Genomic DNA, 18,104 nt, shown 5'->3' on the forward strand with positions numbered 1-18,104 from the left:
TGAGAGGAGGGAGGGAGGAAAGGGGAGGGTGAGAGAGGAGAGAGGAGGGAGGGAATTGAGGAATGTACATTCATTTCAAATAAATTTGTTCTGCCTGGCTGAATAGCATCCCTCACTGCAGATGGAAAACACAAAGTGGAGAAATGAATATATTTGCCAAATAAAAAAATAGCCAAAGTGAGAGGCAAAAGAGGGCTTACAGAGGAAGGAAGCTACTGCCACAAGCGAATGTGTTTTGTGTAAACACAGCAGACCCACACAGAATCTGAGGGATTTCTGAGCTTCACACAACACAAGCTGCAGAGCAGGAACTTCCCGAGCTCACCTCGCTGCACCAATCCAGGGATGAATGCCAGAGCACCCTGTCACCAACGTCAAGAGCAGTGCGGGAGCCAGAAAGCCCACAGTGCCCCTCCCCAACTCTTACAACTGCTCAGCCCTCTCCTCCGCGGCCACCCTGAGAACAGTCTACTTCCTCTTTGATTCTCTGCTCAAGTCCCACCTATTTATTAGTGGGCATCTCCACTCCAAGCATCGCATAGATGGCCAGAGCAAGGATATCCCACGGGTATGGTGCTTCACACAAGGACATGCCAGATGATACATCCTTCACTGTGTTTACAGCTTTGTAAAAGGAAATAACCCCCAGAGCCCCAAAAGAAATTTGTTAAGCCAAAGGGAAGTCCCAGTTGCCAGTCATTAGAGCTGATGTGCCATGGATCTGCTGGGGGCACCTTGGACCTGCACCTGAGCCAAGGGACTTGATTTTCAATCTGTCCCCAGTGCTCCAAGTTTAAGGAATTCTGAGATGCCAGAAGATATGGAGACATGAACATAAAAACTTACATCATTCACTGAAAAATAAAGAAAACTTCTTCTTCCTGTACCCTCACCCCCTTTAATGTAAGAAATGTAGAGTTTTATGAGCCAGCCATAAAACAGGCTGGCTATCTTGTGTGCAAAACCATATTTTAGAGAATGAACCTAAAAATGGGGCCTGAGGATGCTAATATAGAATTCTTAGTCCTCAAGTATATCCTGAACGTATATCAGAGGCTACCTTTCTTAGCAAATGATGACACCCAGGCCCCAGAAGCTAGGTGACATCCTTGTGGTCACTCATTTAGTGAGAACCAGAACCCACTGTTTTTAATTCCTTGCAAGGGCTCCTACAAGTACATCATATGGTCTCTCAAATGTGCACAGTTCCACAGGTATCAAAAATGCATGTATGTTTTGACAATGTAGCAGCATGATTTAGTTATGGGTAAAAGAAGTCCTGTTTTCACTCCGGGAAGAGAGCATTCTGATTCTTCAGAACTGTACTGCTTCTGGTTATGCGCGATGGCCCCATCCAAAGGCTTTCCCCAATCCCCCAATTGCAAATACCACTCTGGCATCTAATATCCTCCGCAAATGTGCGAAATACAAATGAAAAATATGCGTTTCCTAATGGTTCTATAAATATACCTAGGTTGACTTACAGGGGAGGTTTTCACAGTAGTTCACGTGACCAAGTGGAAGGCAGCAAAATCAGTTGAGATGTAGATGCTCAACAGGCAGGGTGCCCAACAGGACTGAATCACTCATCTTCATACCGCCCTCTCCTCCCAATGCACACAATGCAAGTTATGAATTGTTATATATCATAGACTTTGGGGAGTCCTATGAAGAGCTGACAGTGGGTATATTTAATCCATAAATTCCAAGGAATCCTGGAATTTGGAAGAACAGAAAATATGTAGAGACAGCACGATGTGCTTGTTCTGTGCTTCTTATAATGACAAGAACTTCAGTGCACTTCACTAGTGAAGTTAACAATAACTTTGTTAATCTACCCAAAGGGAAGCGATCTCTACCCACCTCACTTTCATTATCTCACTTTCTGAAAAAGAAACACTGAACTGAACAGCACACAAAATATCCTTAATGTTGCCCCTAAACTGCAGATGGGCAACAGATACAATCTTCACTAGCCAGGAAAAATATCATTTCGTCTTTGGAAAAGAGAAGAGATGTTGTGTGAGCCAGAGGATGGTCGTGTATGTCTATTCCTGTTAGAGGGAGCCGGGGGACAGTGCTGTTCATCCCCTTCTCACCCCAAAGTAGGCACTGAAAATTGTCAGCCGCATAGTTACCAAACCCTCAAAGAGAAGTGAACCTTACACAAATGTTTCAATAAAAAATACAGGTGGTCTAAGAGGTTTTATTTTTTTAACTCCTATTTGAGCAATGCTGACTCAGGTTTCTGCCGATGACCACTCTTTGGCAAAACCCAGCGTTTAAGGCACATTACTTATAAGGAAGAAAATAATGTTCTCTCCTTTACAAGCAAAACATACTATAGCTGAATTCCAACACACAGCTCACAGAGAATACTAGCAAAATGTATGGGTTCTGAAGAATGAGTCAAGACCTGCAGGACTTAACTTCTCAAATATAAACCCAGGAGCTTCTGCAAGATGTGGGCAAATGACTTGACATTGGAACATTCTTCAGGCTTGGGGGGTTTCTACTATGACTCACACTTGAGGGTCACATTTGATTCCTGTTGTCACTCCTCCAGCCATGTGACTATGACATGAAATCATGCTTTGCATAACAGTAGTGAGAAATATAAAAACTACCAGTTGCCACTGCAAGGAATGAAAAATACTTAGTCCATTTTTTTGCTTTTTGCAACTATCATTTCCCTGAAAAACAAGAAAAAATATGACCTATTCAGTCCAAAAGTGGGATCCCCAAGGCCCATGGCTTTTGGACCACCCGGAAAAACACAAGCTTGGCCGTAGGAAGGGCAATGTTCTTGTTCTAACAGTTGCCAGAATAGCTAAGAGGCTTAGGAAGTTTCTGGCACTGTCAACAGCTTGGAACTGTTAAGCTTGTTCTGTATTAAAACAAAACTCAGAGTCCTTTTTCTCTCAAATGGGGATAAAGTTGAGGATCATGTTCTAGCAAAGGACACACAGGAAGTGAGGCTAACATATCTCATCACTGAGTACCCTTCACCACATCTCTCCAGCACTGACGCCCAATCTTCCCAAATTGAGTCATCCCGGAACACACAGTGTATCAGATAATTCACTGGCTGCACTCCAAGAAATGGGCATATGCCTACAACAGTCACCTACTTCCTTGGAGGAAGTACCATGTTACAGGGAAACTTCTCAACATGAATTTTTCACTTGCACTCTGCTGGTGTATGAATAAAAGCAGAATGCCATTGACAAAAGCCATTTCACCTGTACCTGCCACTAGATTTATCATTACTGCCCTCTGACAATATTAGCCTTCCTTGCATTTTTTTACCGTATTCTAGTAATTTATAAACTATTGTTCACATATGAGAATCTGTAAAAATAATATAACCACTTCCTAATCTTTTAACTGAGTCACTGAAGTATTTCTTCACCATAGAGATCCTTTTGTATAAGGCAGGAATCCATGTCATTCCAAATATCTGAACAGAATAAGAAACACACACACATTCATTTTCTCTCTCTCTCTCCCCCTTGTTATCCAAACAAATTCTAAAGGACCCACATGGATATTCTCTGGAGTGACCAAATCTTTGAATATTTTAGGTCTGAAAACTTCTAATAACAGACAAAAATTTGCATCTCTACATCTTGTTCACCTGTTTTCATGAGATTATCATCAACTTGGGTTCTCACCATTCTCCACAAAAACTATCTCAGAGAACTGATATGAAAGCTGTAAACTCTGACTAGTCTTCTCTCCCTTCTGTTCTCTTCCTCTTTTATTCAAAATACATTTAATCGCTGGCCTCCTTCAGATCCTTAGTCTCGCCTCCCCCCCCCCCCCCCATCTGCTGCTGTGCTGTTCTTCTGGTCCTGTCTAGCTCAGATGCTACAGCTCTGGCCTGACTCTGATCCTGAATCAACCCAGCACCTTTCTACCTTGGCCCCTGGACCCAGGCTGATGCTGAACAAAGGCCTATCCTGTGTATCTGAGGCCACCAGCTGCACAGAGTATCTGATCCCCAGAGTGGGGTAGAGGCGGGGCTGTGGTCCTTCTATTCCACTCAGCAACACATTACCCATCCCCATGGCCACCCATTTCCTCCATCTTCCTTATCTCACCTCACCCCTTCTCTCTATTCCATGGCCTCTGCTTTACCCCTAAGATCCCTCTATTTCCTGAGGAGCTTTGTTTCATTATTCTTTCTCATGATTCTGTCTTCAAATTCCCCCTCTCCATTAGCTCACTGAGCTTAGCTTAGAAGGAGACCCAAATCTTCTCCTTCTTGAAATTAAAAAAAAAAAAAAAAAAAAAACAGACAAATTTAATGGCCAAAACTCTGGCTCAAAGTTTCATCCTCCACTTCCTACCATTCATTCATGCATGCATGCATGCATTCCTACCCCTCTCTCTCCTTTACTTAATCTCATATTGCCCCTCCAGCCACAATTCATGGAAAACTGTTTAAGAGTCTATCATCTCTGTTCTTTTTCTTGTAATTTTTCAACCAACTGCAGTGCACTGCTATGCCTCTATGGAAGTATCTCTTCCGAATAGCTTCCTAGACCAAGTCAGACCAGCTTTTCCCAGCACTGGCTCTCTGTAGAATGACTAGCTGTCCTCTCCTCCTTGACGCTCTCTCCTCCCTTGGCTTCACTAGACCATGCTCGCTTAGCCTGTCTTTTTTTTTACGGCTCTTCTGGCTTTTCACAGGTTCGTATTCCTCAGAATTCAGTCCTCTTCCCTGGTCTCTTTTCACTCTCCAGCATCCCTGGATTTTCCTATTTACCCACAGTCTCACGTCTCAGCTGAACACTGATGACTTTGCTCAGTGGTCCACTCTAGATGCCACACAGACATCCTCCAATTACTCCCAAAGGTAAGGAGTTGAGGATCATCCTCCAACCTGAACTCCTTACCTGCTCCCAACTGGCTCTGTCTGTATTTGTCATCACTGCAAATGGCACTGCCTCCATCTCGTCACTCAAATCAGAAGCTAAAGACTCAACTAACTATAGCCTCCTACACTCTCCCTTCCCACATCTAATCACTCCCCAGATCCCATTAATATACCTTCTTAATGGCTTTTTCCTTTCTCTTTACCACCTTTTATGGATTCCCTTCTCTTCCCGACTAATGCCATGGCTACAGTTTAGAGCCTCCTGATCTTTCTCCGGGACTATTATGGTGATTTCACCTCCATGTCGGCACTCTGGTCACTACCTTATTTCTCCCCAAGCTACCTACACATATGAACAGTTTCTAAAGATAAATCCAATAATGTCACAGTATTGATTAAAAAAAAAAAAAAACACTTCAGCAACCGAAGGCTAAAACCCAGATTAGTGGATAAGACCATATTTCAGTGTTTTTAAAACGGTAAATTGTGACCCATTAGTGGGTTAATAGATTTTAAAATCAATTTAATGGGTTTCAATCAGCATTAAAAGAATATGAAATAGAATAAGGCAGACAATACCACAGTGTATTTCCAAGCAGAGGGGTGAATTTGTTGCTTCAGTTTTTGCATGCTTCAGTGTGTGTGTGTGTGTGTGTGTGTGTAGGTAGATCTGAGATAGATAGATATATATATGATATATATATTATATAGATATATATAGCAATGTAATATGTATATTTATACTGGAGATTTGCTGAAAAAAATTCTAAATCTACTGCTCTTCTGTAGTCTGATTCACAGCTACTATTCCAGCTTTCTCCCCCATCTCCTGTCTCATTTCTTCCAGAACTTTCTTCTAGACCAGGGCATTCCAACAGAAATAGAATGCAAACCATCATGTAAACCATACATGCATTTAAACTTTTCTGGTACCCACCTTAGAAAAAGCAAAATGAAACAAGTGAAATTAGTTTTAATGACATATTTTCTTTAACTCAACATGTCTAGAATATTAGTATTTCCACTTGTAATAAGTAAAAAAATTATAGTGAGATATAATCATTGTTCACATTAAGTCTGAAATTTTGCATGTATGTTACATTTAATGCAGATCCCAATTCAGATCCCACATTACAAGTGCTCCATGGCCACGTGTGGTTAGTGACCACTGTACTGATAGTGGAGTTGTAGACACATAGTTAACTACCTAACGATCCATTCTTTCTTATACCTTCATGTCTACACATGCTGTTCCCTATACTTGGAGTCTCCTTCAATTTTGTTCTTTTGTTTTTAAATCCACCTGGTAATTCCTACTCATCTTTTTAGATTTACGTCAAGGGCCACATCCACTGGAAATTTCCCTGACCCAACAAGGCCAAATGAGATGCTTTCCTCTAGGGTCCCAGAGCAAAAGGCTCCTAAAGCAATACTATACATACCGCATTTAATTGTCCTTTCAGATGCTGCCTTGCCTAGTTGGAGTGTGAGCTTCTTAAAGGCAAAGAAGTTATCTTAGAACTTAGCCTAGTTACTACCATGTAGAGGGTGCTCAGTGAAAACTTGCTATATATTAAAATGTCTGGATTCACACCATGGAAACTTATAGAAGGATCCAGGAGGACAGAGAGTTAGTCATGGCCTGAGCTGAGAGCCTTGGTCCCCAGGACTGACATGTTTGTGTTTCTATTTAATAAACCTGTGTTGTGAGCTTTACTATTTGAAGCTTATATTACATTCTTATAATACTTATATTCTTACTGATGAGAAGAGCTGTGATATTAATAAAGCAGCTGTTTCTGGGAGTCGGTGTGTCAGCCCTTTACTGATCTGCAGAAGATGCCTTCTCTGGCAAAATACCCCACCCAACATGCCTCGAGGCAGGACCAGACCAAACCACTTCAGATGATTATTATTGAAACTTCTCAAAAAAACCCCACACGTCCACCACTTCAAATTATTAAAAAATCCCTCTGTTGAAAAGCTTTTCTTACCTACCCTAAATCCTCTGCACTGTACTGTCAGCCCACCTCCTCCTGTTTGGATCTCAGGAGAGCTACAGAAGAGCTTACCATGAGACTCTAAAAAAGAACCCTCTTATGCTTCAATAACAGCATTAAATCACCCTTAAGTCTTCTCTTCTCCAGGGTAAACAATCCAAATTTCTTTAGCCTTCCTCCATAGATCTTATTTTACAAGCTTTTAATCACCGCAGTGGCACGCCTCCAGACTAGGCTCTCCAAGTTCCTCCGTCCTACCGCTGTTGTAAAGCTGAGGGCTGCCGACAGCTCTCTGTGCTGAGCTTACTCCAGCCTTGTGAGGAGTAATACCCACTTCGTATTGTGTAATGGCCGCTGGAAAACTTGAATCAGAGGAAGGTAATTCTCAAAATCAGGAATTTGTTGTTTAACTTAAGTTGCCTATTGCCTTTATTGTTTCAAATATGACAATGGGATGACAATGGTTGTGGCCTCAATGGAGTTGTGTGGCATTTTATGCTTTCGTATTTCTCATCGCACATCACCGCCAAGGGCCATCTAGGATGAACAGCAGTAGAGTCATATCAGCTGATGCTTCTGAATGTTCACCGCATACCAGGTGTTAGTCTACACAGTCCATTTATTAACCTTTTAAGTAAAATAATTTAGGTAGAAGCTATTATTACTGTCACTTTACCAATGAGAAAATAGGCACAAGAAGACTGAGGAACTGGACCAAAGTCACGTGGACAGTAAATGGTGGAGCTGGGATCAGAACACAGTCTGCCTTATTCTTAAACACTTTGGTTTTAATGCAATAGTGTGTTTACTGAATCCACTGCCACTATCCTTATTTGGACTGCACAGCCATAATTTTTAAATCTCTCCAGGAATTACTTCTGTAATTAAAGGACTGAGCACCAAAAAATATTTCAACAAAACACCTCCTGTGAATAGTAGTCATTAACTATCCAAAAACATAGGAAGAAGATTTCAGTAAAGAGCTAGTCTTTTAACAATCATTTGCATCCTGTACATATACGTACCTATTATATAAATGTGTCATCTATTTATTTTAAAAAAATTTGGACCATCAATACATAAAATAATGGATAAAAAAATCACTATTTTAGATAACTTGAAGCCTCTTAAAAGCTAACCAGATTTAAATAATCCTCCCTTCTGAATCTTTAGTTTATGAATACTCTGTCTTTCCCTACACAACTCAAAACTAGTTAACTGATGAGGCTAGCATCCCTGCAATATGAGAAATATACACCCAGTGACTTAGTTATTGCTGCTTCAGTTTCTGTGTTGAAATCTTTACTTTATTAGAAAGCAGAGGTCCCCAAGATATGGGGTCCCTTGCCCTTGACTGTACACAGGAGTTTAGGTAGTGCGTGAGGTGACTTGAAGGAACGCAAAAACACTTAATCACATGACATCACATAGTCACAAGCATACTTTTTTCCTTATCTCTTTCAATCATTCTGATTAAATGAAGGAGAATGGGTCATTGTGGTGGTCCTATTTTTTAACTTCTTGAACAGACCACAAGCGTCAAGACTTGGACAGGCAGCAGGACATAACAGAATTTAATTACATTTTTTATTTTCTTTTGTGTGTTATTTTTACAGTTACCTTTGATCTATGGCCTGTGGCACTGACTTCCCATTTCTGGTAGTGATATAAAGTATACTTTGAAATTCAGTGAATTATAAAGTGAGCTGATTTAATGAAATATATTAAATTGCAATAGCCCATGAAAAGATGGCAATAATTATAAAGCAGGCATACAAGTGACTGAACTTGGAGAAGGGAATGATGAAGTATCATGGGTTAACCCACTATAATTAAAGATGAGAACCTAAACTCTTCCCTATGTGAGGACACAGCAAGACAGCAGCAGTCTGAAAACCAGGAAGAAAGCCAAGAAACTGGCAAGCCTACATCTTGACCTTGGACTTCCCAGCCTCCATAACTAAGGTAAAATAGGAGAAAACCTGGATGATCTTGGGTATGGTGATGATTTTTTGGATACAATACGAAAGGCATAGTCCATGAAAGAAAGAATTGATCAGTTGGAATTCATTAAAATTAAAAACTTCTGCTCTGTGAAAGACAATATTAAGAGAACGAGAATGAGAATGAGAAGACAAGCCACAAACTGAAGATAATATTTGCAAAAGACACATCTGAGAAAGAACTGTTAATCAAAATATACAAAGAACACTTAAAAGTCAACAATAAGAAAGGATACCATCAACAAAATGAAAATACAACCTACAGAATGGGATAAAATATTTACAAATGATGCAACCACAAGGGACAAATTTCTAAAATATACAAACAGCTCATACACTTTAACATCAAAAAAACAAGCAACCCAATCAAAAAATGGGCAGAAGACCTAAATAGACATCTCTCCAAAGAAGACCAATGGCCAACAAACAATGCAAAGATGCTCAACATCACCAATTGTCAGAGCAATGGAAATCAAACCTGCAATGACGTATCACCTCATCCAGCCAGAATGGCCATCACTAAAAAGTCTACTAAACAATAAATACTGGAGAGGGTGTGAAGAAAGTGGAACCCTCCTACACTGTTTGTAGGAATGTAAATTGGTGTAGCCACTATGGAGGACAGTATGGAGGTTCCTTAAAAAACTAAAAATAAACTTACCATATGATCCAGGAATCCAATTCCTGGGCATATACCCAGAGAAAAATATAATCCAAAAAGACACATGCACTCCAGTGTTCACAGCAGCACTATTTACAATAGCCAAGACATGGAAATAATGCAAATGTCCACCAACAGATGACTGGATAAACAAGATGTGGTGTACACACACACACACACACACACACACACACACACACAATGGAATACTACTCAGCCATAAAAAGAATAAAACAATGCAATTTGCAGCAAGTGAAGTAAGCTAGGAAGAAAAATGCCATATGATATTACTTATACGTGGAATCTTAAAAAAGGATGCAAATTAAATACTTATTATTTATAACTTAGATGACTGATTTCTTGAATATGCATAAGCACATTTGACTGTCCTTTATGATAGGATTATTGCATTCTATTGATTCTTTAAAAAACTCTTTCTCAGAAAACTAAAAGGTAAAGACAGGTTTCTAAGATTCTTTCCAGCCCCTAAAAAGCATTTCATCTTGTTTGGAAAGTTGAAAGGGTCATATTGAAATAACAAAATGCATTTTTATTTTTTCTTTTTGGAGTGGTGAACTCCTGAGCCAGATTACCAATGCCATAACAATTCATTGTCACAAATAACCACATTGAAATGCTCTTTTTGTGGAGTATTTCACAAAATAATTAGAGAAATAATAAAGAACTCTTCCACACTATGAACAAAAAAAGAAAATAACCTGACTAAAAAAAGGACCAAAAATCTTAATAGAGATCTCACCAAAGAAGACATACAGTTGACAAATAAGCATATGAAAAGTTTTTCCACATAATGTATCATCAGGGAAATGCAAATTAAAACGAGATACCACCACACATCTATCCGAATGGCCAAAACTCAGAATACTGACAACATTAACTAAAATGCGTATTACTAAGTGAAAAAAGCTAATCTGAAAAATCACACATATTGTGTGATTCCAATTACATGATAATGTGGAAAAGGCAAAAACTACACAGAGCATAAAAATGAACAGGCAGAGGACAGAGGATTTTTTAGGACAGTGAAACTATTCTAGATGAGTATATAAAGGTGGATACATGCCATTTATATACTCGTCCAAACCCACCAAGAGCAACACCAAGAGCTAGCTATAATTAAAATGGACTTTGGGTGATAATGGTGTCAAAGTTCACTCACTCACAGGGGGCCACGTGAAGAGTCCTTGCACCTAGCACTTCAGACCAGAGTTCCTAGTGGCAAACGGCTGCGCCCCACACCTCAGCGCCGAAGGGCCGAGAGCAGAAGCACTGCGCCTCACCTCACGCTGTAGCTCAAGATGGCGGCGGCGGCGGCAGCAGCTGCGGCGAGACGTGTGCAGAGAGGCTGCGCGAGCACGCAACCTGGAGCCGAGAACAACACGCCTGCGCCAGACTGGGGATAACTCCGCCCCCTCCCCAGCGCCCAGAACCTCACAGAGCAGCCCCGCTGCCGGTTCTGGGTTTTGCTTTGTTTTTCCAGCCAGAGTGTGAAGTCTAGTGTTCGATCTCTCATCTGTCCACTCTTTGACCAAAAAATAAAGCTTCTCTTTGCTTCTGAACTAAACTAGGTCCGTTCTATTGGCACAAGCAACACCAGGCAAAAGGACTCTTGTTGGAGACCAACACAGGAGGGTCAAAAGCAAAAGGATCTTTTTTTTTTTCTTTTCTCTTTTGTCTGTTGGGATTAGCACTCATCTAAAATTTTTAATAAACTCCTCTAAGAGTCATCCTCCCCCGACCAAAAAAAAAAAAAAAAAAAAAAAAGATGAAAAATCTAAATTTTAAAGACATGCAGCCTCCTTACTCTGTGATAAGAAATGGCCAGCAAAGGCAATAGCTATTCCATCTCTGTGTACAGGAAATCCTTGCAGGCATATCTTAACAGAGATGGGAATCTGTCCCTCTGGGTAAGACATGAGTCAGTGCGGTGTACAGAGCCAGTCCTCATGTTTTGGAGTTAACTGTGAAAAAAGGTTTTATAGAAATCTACTTTCCCAGCTGCGGAGAAGCTCTTGGAATTTGAAATTGATTTTCCCCAAGGTATTGAATTGCTTCAAACATATTTACTAAAAATCTGTATCTTTATCAACCCTCTCCTTGTTCTCAGATTTATTCTGAACCCACAAAACAAAATCTATAGCAAATAGTTTTATAAATCAATCTCTGAATACCAGTGTGATTCTGCTGGGAATGAGCAACAATCCTATTTGGTATTTCATTCCAACTTCATGACTCAAAGGTACCTCCAGAAAATATCAGCCTTACCTAACTGTCTACAAAGTTTTCAAAAAGCATATGTAAAATTTGAAATTAGTCATTAATCATTACTTTTAAGCTATGTGTAATAATTATTTTATCGACTAATGTATCAATTCATGAATGTTTACAGTATTAAGTTTATGCTTTAGGACATATAAAAAGAGAAGAGAATCCTTGCTCTCAAAGACCTTATATCTGTTTTAATATATTGGGTTGTTAAAAGTGAATATAGAAATTACGGATTAAGGAGGTGGTAGTAGGACCTTGACTTTAAATTCTTACAGATAGCCTTTTGGAATTAACTCTGATGAAATGGGACTCCTAACTTGCAACGGTAAAAGGAACAGCCAGAAAGTTCATCTAAGCTTGACTTCTCACATTCCAAGTGTCTCTAGAATGCTACTGGAAACTTATAATGGGAGAGGCTGAGACTCATCTGGGATGGAGCAGATGAACATTTTGCAGCTCTCTCCCGGTAAATCCCTACAGACTGCACTGATCACTCCATTGTATGCACCAACCCCCAACCACACATCCCCTTCTCCTTTGCTCCTCTGAGTTAAGAATCCCCTCCAGCTGCACATTCCCTGGGGGGGAAGCTCGAGACAGCTCAATACTCTTCCTAGATCTACAGCTTACTCATTTTAGAAAGTGGGTTTCCATATGGAATTACAGCAGAAACATCTGTGTTTACCTATTTTTCCTTAAACTTTGTAAAAGAGAGGGAATTGATACAAATATATGTAAAAGAAAAGAGAGAGGGAGGCAGTGGAGTGATGAAATAGAAGTCTTGCTATTGCTGACCCTGATCTCAGGGATGGAAAGAGGAGTCCCAGCTCTGGTGTAGGACACCCACTCGTAAAGGAGGTGCAACGCCAAATGTCTCTGCAACAGCACAAGGTGGAAGCTGTGGGAAGACGGCATTGTGTGACAGCTCAGTCACTCAGCCCTAAAATGTCATGCATGGGTGGACACTCAAAAGGTGATATTAGTTTACTTTTCCCAAGTATTTTATCCAAATGAATGAAATCAAAGTACGATCTGCGTGCAGTACCCATGAGCTCTTCTCTGCAGCACAATGACTGTCCTGTCCTGGGTGATGTCCCAGCCGTTCTGACGTGTCCCACTCAACTTGGCCCTTCCCCGGCACTGGCTTCAGTAACAGAAAAAAATCACTGAATTATGCCTGTTTTGAACACTTCCTGTCCCTGTGGCCTCTTCCAGGAGTGAAAATGAATACTTCACAAATATTTTTAAATAAAAGAGAAAATAAATTTAAGTTGGTCATTTCAGAATATAGTATTTTCCTCCTGGTTACTAAAGGCTGCCTTTAGTTAACCATTCTAAAATAAAAGGGTAGACACCCAACTTATTTTTTTTAAATATGAAATCTTACCTAATAGAAATATAGTATATTATTTGAATTTATTTTACAAAGTGAATTTTTCTTGGTATAATATGCTATGCAAGATAGTTTCTTTTCAACAACCTAAGAAACAAAAAGTAAACTGGAAGAAATGAAAAAAAACCAGAAGGGAACAATGTTAATAAGCACTTGTTAATGGAAGGTTTCATCAAAATCTCTGGTCACAAAGCACAGGAAAATACTGAAAAATAATTTTTTAACTCAAAATTTTAAAAAGATTAAGGAGGTGGGGGTATAGCTCAGTGGTAGAGTTCATGCTTAGCATGCATGAGGTCCTGGGTTCAATCCCCAGTACTTTCACTAAAATAATTAATTAATTTAATTAAAAATAAAGATTAAAGAAAAAACCTTACCAAGTCTTAAAAAATAAAATAAAAAATAAAAATATTAGAATTATATTTAGTGCCATCACTATATCCCACAGACTGAATAAATAAAATACAATTATTCAATTAGGTGCTATAAATTTTTAAAATTTTGTGTAATTCCTTAATTCCAAATATCTATAGTGACATTCCTTATAGACTATTTAAAATCATCACTTCTTCTTATAAATTTCTGATTTTTGTTTTTAACTCATTTACAATTAAGGCTAGATGGCTTAAAACACATTATGTAGCTAATGCATGGTAAATGTTTAGTTAAGTGCTGAATAAGAGGATCACTGACTATTGCAGAACTTCCCTCACATATTTATTTTTATAATTATTCTGTTCTATTTATTACATATTATACCTGTTATGTTATTTACTGAATAACATTAACAGCAGCATTCAAATACATGCTCAATATTGTGCAAGCTATTTTCATGTTCAGTAAACACTCAGTGCTAAACTCTGATTTACCTTTATCTGCGGACTCCCACAAAATGAACATATTCTCTAACATTCACACACAAGTCAACCCTGCCACTTTTCATGAGGAAGAAAATGTTATAAACTTGAAATATTCCTGAAATAAAATCAGTAGGTTGAAATACTCAGAAAGTAAAAATGAAATATTTTATGTTGTCCTAAACTACCAGCTCCTCTCAAGGTTGATCTTAGCTGTGCCTCTTTCAGGAAACTGTGTGGTTCATAGAATGTCTCCCTGTTTTTATAAATCCACTGTTAACCAGGCACCATTAGGAGCCCCTAAAGCAGTGATTCGTACTGCTGTGTGGAACTCGTGTCTGGGCCCACTTTACCCCACTGTAAGTCAGACTTCTAGGTGCTGTGTGTAGCCTCAACTACACTGACCACAAACCGATCTCTTTGAAGTACAAAAAGGATGATTTGTAAGAGACAGGGGACTGAAGCTTGTTTTCAGATGACATGACATCAGCTTCAGACAAATTCATTTCAAAGAGTCTTGAATGCAATGAGCACAGAGCATAGAGCACAAGTCCACTTTCTACAGGGATGCCTAACAAGACTGGTTGCCATGAAGCAGTCAGGGCCCAGTTCCAGTCCACGTGTCAGCAAACAGCATACTAATATTTTATATCTTTGTAGTTTACGGGGAAATCTCATGTATATTAGCCTTGTTTGATCTCCATAGCAATTCTGGGAGACTGTCAAGGTAAGGGTTAGGTGTACCAACTTCCATGGGAGTAAAAATGGAAGCTATGCTTTGGGGTGTAAGCAAGTAAATATCACAAGACATCAGAAAAAAAGAGAACTCAATGGAAAACAAAGGAAGTCTACATGAAAGAAAAACCTACTCAATCTTAACCACCCAACTGTTTAATAAAGGCTTTCCTAGTCCCCCTCTTTGGCTCCCAGTAGTTGGTGATAATGCTACCATCAGAGACACTAAGTGGTAGGTCTAAGGTCACACAACTAGTTAAGTGCAGATATTTAGATTTGATCAAGACTTTCTAATAAGAAGTCATGCTTCTTCAATTATCTCACTACTGGCCTAAGGAGGTAAAGAATTTGGATTTTTGGAAACAGCCCCCCAAAATGGAAGAAGCCTACTGTTAGGATACATGACACTAAAGCCCTCATTGCAAAAGAATCTGAGTCACAGTTAGAATCATTATTATTATTATTATTATTATTATTATTATTATTATTATTATTAATGTTAATTATTTTTAACAGGCAGAATTCTCCTCTAGTTGAGTTTGAGTCACTTTCTTAATTAGGTGACACAGTACTGTTTGACTTCTGTGGTAAAGAAATTAAAAGGAGAGGGGGAAAAAATGTTTTTCCATCACTGACATTTTCTAGTCCAGCAAGGACAAGCCCAAAGTTAATAAGTCAGGTAACATTCATATACACTAAATGTGTGAAAGGCTACCAATGGGATTCTAAGGACCTGAGAATTTCTACAAATTGGGGTAGGAGTGGAGAAAAGAATTAGTAAGTTAACCTGACTAAAATCAGTAGGGTAGACATGTCAGAGTGAAAGAAAAGGAGGTGTTTTTAAAGGAGGCAAAATACAGGAAGAAATAAATGACAGCTATGTCTTGTTTCTTTGCCAAATTTCTATAGGCAGCTTACTAAAGTAGCTTTGTGTTTAGTCTTGCCCAACGTGTCAGAAGCTGAAACTGGTAATAAGGATAATCACAGAGATTGTGACCCTCAATGGACAGAAGCCAGATTCTTATCCATTTTTGAAATGAAGAAAACAAAATATTGCAGGTGACTTAGCCCATAGGGTCATTTTACAGATGATCTGAGTTACTTGTAACAGTAAGTGAACAGACTTGCAACAGACATTCACGTGAACCCACAAATGGAAAGTCTTCGTAAACACAATTACTTGACACAGGTTGAAGAAAGGATTAAGCATTCACTCTCAAGTGAAAGCAAGTGCAATCATATATGGTATGCTACCACTTGCATTTAAAAAAATGTGTGTGCGCACGCGTTTGTGCATGCATGCATGTGTGCATGCGTAAGCATAAGTCAACTCTGAAAAGATATCTAAGTCACAGTCAATAATGGTTAATTCCAAGGAGCTAAAGTGGGGGTGATCAACAGAGGAAGAAACTTATATACTATTTTGTACCTCTTAAATGTGCTATGTGACTGTATTACCTATTCAAAAAATAAAATTAAAAAATTTTTTTTGGTAAAGAAAGATTTGTTAAGGACTTTTGAGTTGGAAGAAAAACAAATGCACACAAAGAGAACTTAAAATGGTACCAAAGTAAGATTTATAATACAAGCTGGAAAATCAGGCCAAATTCTGTATTTTTATTTAATTCCAAACTGTAATGTTTCAAAATTTAATGAGGTGAGGTAGAAATCCAATTTTATAGCTTAGAAAGTATAAAAATATGGGATATACAAACATCCCTGGGTAAAATTTTACAAGGTCAAAAGCAGTCATTCAAGAGTAAACCTTGTACTTGCTTTTATACATAATTCTTGAACCTAATGTCGTGTGTGTGTGTGTGTGCGTGTGTGTGTGTGTAAAAGTATCCATTTCTTTATCAGTGTCTGAGAAAAAATTCCATGTTTCACTAAAGCCTATCAAAATCACACTATAAATTGTATTGCAATATATGTCATCTATATCTAAATATTACTAGGCTTGAGTATGCTTGCTTCCATGACACCATTTTCCCCATTATATTACAAGATGGCAGTTTTATACACATTTCAAAATTTCACTAAATATATGACACAAAATTAGTACCTTAAGTGACTCAAGAACAACAAAAAAAGATATTCAGTTTAGCTTAATTCTAAAAACACTTCCTGAGCATCCTCAAGGCCCCAGTCACTGTCCCAGCACTGAGAGGTGCAAAGGTGACACACACCCTATCTCTGCAAGAAGCTAATGGTCCAGTAGGAGAATTAACTACTTCAGGGGAGACTATGGGAAGAATGTCCCAAATAATAGCAAGAGTTCGTGTTTATGATACCATGCAAGCCAAAGAAGAAGAGAATTTAGAAAACTAGGGACATTTGAGAAAGAAGGAAGAAAAGGAGGGCAAAAATGGCGGACAGGGACAAAAGAGCAGAGGTTAATCTTAAGTAGACATTAAGCACCGTTATTCCTTAGGCTTAAATAAGAACATGCTTTTATCATTGGCACAGTTCATCCCAAAGCTAAAATGCTGGAATCTCCATAAAATTTGCAAGTATTGCAAACTTTCAACTTGGAAGCTCACGTGGGGCTGGCAGAGTAATTTGTTAGAAATTTAAAACTGGCAGTTACATCTGCGGTTTCTTTTGCTGGAATTGTTCTTGTAAAAGATTTATGGGAGGCAAACGTTTCTCCTTGGCTTATTCATAAAATAAAATGGTGCAGGAAGTACAATAGATATACAAAGATGTTTTAATATAGTCTCTCTGTGCACTCACAACATAGGGACAAAGCAAGGTCTCTGTTTTGGAAAGAACCAGTGAGAACCATTCCATGGGTCAAGGGTGTGGGATTTTATAGTTTTCCTTATGTGAGAGATGCCCATACTTACACACTGATACATCAGTGAAAGTCCCTTCATTCCCAAATACTCATTTACAGTTACATCCATTGAAAAAAGGAGCATGTTCACAATATTCACTATATTAGTGCATTACGTTCTGAGACGTAACAAATGGCACACATACTAATGAGGTGTAGTATTAAACAAAGATTCCCAGGAATCTAGTGCACCCATTTAATCTCTTCTCTTTGTAGAAATGTTATTTTCAGGCACCCAGAAGACAGATTCATCTGGCATCCATGGATGGGAGGGCTTATCAACTGATCTTAATTAAGGTGATTTTACTGAGACTACTAATTAAGTCGAAGCAAAAAGATTATTCTAGATTACTATTCTAAACACTTGCATTTTTTCATTCATCTACTCTTCCCACTATTTATTTTTTCATCTATCCATTCTCCTACCCACTCAACCAGCAAATATTTA

The 18,104-nt window shown here is 38.8% G+C and overlaps 1 protein-coding gene and 1 non-coding gene across 3 annotated transcripts in view; one reads left to right on the forward strand and one right to left on the reverse strand.

Annotated features, from left to right (window-relative positions):
- Window positions 1-18,104, reverse strand: part of ADAMTSL1 (ADAMTS like 1) — an 825,910-nt gene that overhangs the window by 698,260 nt on the left and 109,546 nt on the right. The window lies entirely within an intron of this gene.
- TRNAA-AGC lies at window positions 13,481-13,552 on the forward strand. The gene has a single exon. It is a non-coding gene; the product is annotated as a tRNA-Ala (tRNA).

Source organism: Camelus ferus, chromosome 4, assembly GCF_009834535.1.
Source record: "Camelus ferus isolate YT-003-E chromosome 4, BCGSAC_Cfer_1.0, whole genome shotgun sequence".
Lineage (NCBI taxonomy): Eukaryota > Metazoa > Chordata > Mammalia > Artiodactyla > Camelidae > Camelus > Camelus ferus.